Source organism: Suncus etruscus, chromosome 17 (genome assembly GCF_024139225.1).
Source record: "Suncus etruscus isolate mSunEtr1 chromosome 17, mSunEtr1.pri.cur, whole genome shotgun sequence".
Taxonomy (NCBI): Eukaryota; Metazoa; Chordata; class Mammalia; order Eulipotyphla; family Soricidae; genus Suncus; species Suncus etruscus.
In genome coordinates, this window is record NC_064864.1 from 65,144,711 (window position 1) to 65,149,145 (window position 4,435).

The following is a 4,435-nucleotide window of genomic DNA, read 5'->3' on the forward strand; positions in this document are numbered from 1 at the left end:
ATGGCCTCTATTTATTACTCTTTTTTTTTGTTTTGTTTTGTTTTTTGTTTTTTGGGCCACACCCGGCATTGCTCAGGGGTTACTCATGGCTATCTGCTCAGAAATAGCTCCTGGCAGGCACGGGGGACCATATGGGACACCGGGATTCAAACCAATCACGTTAGGTCCCGGATCGGCTGCTTGAAAGGCAAACAAACACCGCTGTGCTATCTCTCCCGGCCCATCATTATTTGTTAGTTCTACATAACTTGGTGTTTATTTAGCTTTGGGGGCTGGACCTAGAAGTACTCTGGGACTACTACTGGCAGTGTTGGAATATTGGGGTACTGGGATAGATCCTGGACCCCAGCTTGTAAAGCTTGTGCTCCGATTCTTGGGCTAGTTCCCAGCCATTTTTTGGTTTGTTTCTTTGGGTCGCTTTTTTCTTAGACTTGTAAACACTGAAGGAAAAGTGAAATTGTCTACATCTTGATTCTTTTCCTTTGGAGTTAAAGTACACGAAACACTTGGTAAAAATAGCCAAAGAGGGCCGGGCGGTGGCGCTGGAGGTAAGGTGCCTGCCTTACCTGCGCTAGCCTAGGAGACGGACCGCGGTTCGATCCCCCGGCGTCCCATATGGTCCCCCAAGCCAGGAGCGACTTCTGAGCGCATAGCCAGGAGTAACCCCTGAGCGTCACCGGGTGTGGCCCAAAAACCAAAAAACAAAACAAAACAAAACAAAAAAATAGCCAAAGACCATTAATTGCAAAAATCCAAATATTTAGGAGTGCAGTACCACCTTTATAAATAAAAGTGTAATGTCACTTCCAGATAAATTTACCTATTCAGATCCAGATAGATAATATAATAAGGCATTTTCCTTCCATGCAGCCTACCCAGGTTCAATCCCTGGGACTTCAGAGGGTTCTCCAAACCCCACTAGGAGTGATCCCTGAGCACAGACTCAGGAGTAATTCCAGAGTACAGCTGGGTAGAACTAAAAACAAAACTAAAGGGACCAGAGTGATAGCACAGCAGGTAGGGCATTTTTCCTTGCACGCAGCAGATTCAGGTTTAATCCTCAGCATCCCATATGGTCCCCTGAGCCTGCCAGGAATAACTTCTGAGCACAGAGCAAAGAGTAACCCCTGAGCGCTGCCAGTTATGACCCAAAACCAGACAAATAAATAAATTCAAACAACAGATATTCATCACTAGTTATGGTCTCCTGAGCCCCTCCAGGAGTGAGCACTGAGCAGAGAACCAGTGAGCCCTAAATATTCAATACTGGGAATTAAAAAAATGGAATCTGTCTACTTTCAAGGAGTAGATGACTCACTGGTGAGGACAGATGTGCACACAATAAACAGGTAAGATACTATCTATTCTGCACCCAGAGAAAGGCCTAATTAATGCTGTTGATTAATGTATTCTTAATAGAAACACACAATCAGTATGCTAGAAATGAATTTAGAGATTAGACTGATAATTTGTTTTCTGGTTTGTTTTTTGATCCAGACACTTCTGTGCAAACATAACTAAGATTTCTCTGATAACAGTATTTTCCACCACCATCTCTACAACAGTATCCAGTTCCACACTGAACAGAATAAAGAGATACTTTTAAGAAAACAACAGTAGTTAGGAATACAAGGAATGTACATTTGCAGGGCTGAGAGATAGCATGGAGATAAGGAGTTTGCCTTGCATGCAGAAGGACAGTGGTTCGAATCCCAATATCCCATATGTTCCCTTGAGCTTGCCAGGAGCAATTTCTTTTTTTTTTTTTTTTTTGTTTTTGGGCCACACCCAGTAACACTCAGGGGTTACTCCTGGCTATGTGATCAGAAGTTGCTCCTGGGGGCCGGGTAGGTGGCGCTGGAGGTAAGGTGTCTGCCTTGCAAGCGCTAGCCAAGGAAGGACCGCGGAAGGACCGCGGTTCGATCCCCCGGCGTCCCATATGGTCCCCCCAAGCCAGGGGCGATTTCTGAGCACATAGCCAGGAGTAACCCCTGAGCGTCAAGCGGGTGTGGCCCAAAAACCAAAAAAAAAAAAAAAAAGAAGTTGCTCCTGGCTTGGGGGACCATATGGGACACCAGGGGATCGAACCACGGTCCGTCCAAGGCTAGCGCAGGCAAGGCAGGCACCTGACCTTTAGTGCCACCGCCCGGCCCCAGGAGCAATTTCTGAGCGTAGAGCCAGGAGTAACCCCTGAGCTGCCAAGTGTGACCCAAAATCAACAACAACAACAAGAACAAAAATTACGTTTTCAACATAATATCTTGCAGTTTAAAAACTAAAGTGCCCCCTCACTCCATCCCCAGATAGCACCATGGGTAGGGCATTTGCCTTGCATGTGGCCGATCAAGGTTCAATATCCGGCATCCCATATGGTCCTCCCAGCCTGCCAGGAGTAATTTCTGAGTTCAGAGCAAGGAGTATCCTCCGTATGCTGTGGGGTGTGCCTCCCCCAAAAGAAAACCTTAAGGAGCTTTGTACACAGCCAATCCAGGACAGATGGTGGTTCGAATCCCAACATCCCATATGGTCCTTTGAGCCTGCCAGGAGTGATTTCTAAGCACGGAGCCAGGAGTAACCCCTGAGCGCTGCTGGGTGTGACTCAAAAACAAAACAAGAAAGGAAGGAAGAAATCACTTCTGGCAGTCTCAGGGGACCATAAGGGATGCAGGGATTTGAACCATGTCCGTCCTGAATCAGTGCGTGCAAAGCAAACGCCCTCCTGCTGTACTATCTCCGGCCCCTCTAACTCTTTCTTATCCCCTCTCTCCCCCAGGTAGACTTCTCTACCTGCCCATTCCAGAAGTGGACGGTCCTGGTCATTCAGGTGGGATAAACAAGAAGTTGGGGCAGGGAATACCTACAACCAGATGTGACCAAAAAGCAAAAGAAACATGTTTTACAATTTCAAATGTGTTCTGGCATTTATTTTTCAAGAACGCAGTAATGAAGGTAGTTAGACTAATAAGTAGTCCCTATCTATAGCTCAGGCAAATTGACTCCCTCAAGCCCGGGTAATGCAGGCTTGCCTGAACTTCAGGAACTGCAAGCAGGAAGAGGAAGAGCTCGGTGTCCTGGGAGTGAAGCGCTGCCTGTCAGCCCTAATGGCCTTCCACCCACTCGATTTCTGCGGGTTTCAGAGACTGAAACAGGCCCCTCTCCCTTCTACCAGCCCCTCTGCTCAGGGCTCACTCCTGGTGGCACACTGGGCCTGGCTAGATGCAATGCCGGGGATCAACCAAAGTCAGCCATATGCTCCTTAACTCCTGAACTCTCTCCAGACCATCAACAGCCTATTTCGCCTCCAGACTGAACGTCCAGCATCAGGGCCCTAGTACAGCCAGGAAGGTGCTTGCCTTGCTGCAGCTGATGTAGGTTCAGTCCCCAACCTCACACATTCAGAGTCCTGTGCCCCTCTGTGAGAGAGCCCCGAACACCACTGGAAGTGAACCCAAAGGAAAAAATGTGTTTTATAGGGGCTGGAGAGATATCACAGCGGTAAGGCCGACAGATGGTGGTTGGAATCCCGACATCCCATATGGTCCCACGTGCCTGACAGGAGCGATTTCTGAGTGCAGAACCAGGAGTAACTCCTGAGCACTGCCGGGTGTAACCCAAAATCAAAAAAAAGAAAAAAAAAAGAATTTGAGGAATTTTACACCCGGCAGTGCTCAAGGGTTACTCCTGGCTCTGCGCTCAGAAATCGCTCCTGTCAGGCACAGGGGACCATATGAGATGCTGGGATTCCAACCACCGTCCTTCTGCATGCAAGGCAAATGCCCTACCTTCATGCTATCTCTCCGGCCTGACCCTTCTGTTTTAATGCCACACACAGTGATACTAAGGGAGCTGATTCCTGGTTCTGCTCCCAGAGATCATTCCTTTTCCTTTTTTTTTTTTTTTTTTTTTGGTCACACCTGGCAGCTCTCAGAGGTCACTCCTGGCTCTACACTCAGAAAACGCGCTCCTGGCAGGCTCAGGGGGCCATATGGGATGCCGGGAATAGAACCACCATCCGTCATGGGTTGGCCATGTGCAAGGCAACCACCCAATCGCTTTGCTATCTCTCCGGCCCCTCAAAGATCATGCCTAATGGTGCTCAGCAGATCATATGTGGTGCCAGGGATCAAATCTGAATCTGCCACATGCAATGCAAGAACCCTACCTGGGGCCGGAGAGATAGCATGGAGGTAAGGCGTTTGCCTTTCATGCAGAAGGTCATCGGTTCAAATCCCGGCGTCCCATATGGTCCCCTGTGCCTGCCAGGAGCTACTACTGAGCAGATAGCCAGGAGTAACCCCTGAGCGATGCCGGGTGTGGCCCAAAAACCAAAAAAAAAAAAAAAAAAAAAAAAAGAACCCTACCTGCAGTACTATTTCTCTGACCCCTGGACATGATTTTTTTTTTAATCTTGGAGCAGGAAGCAAATCTAAAAAAG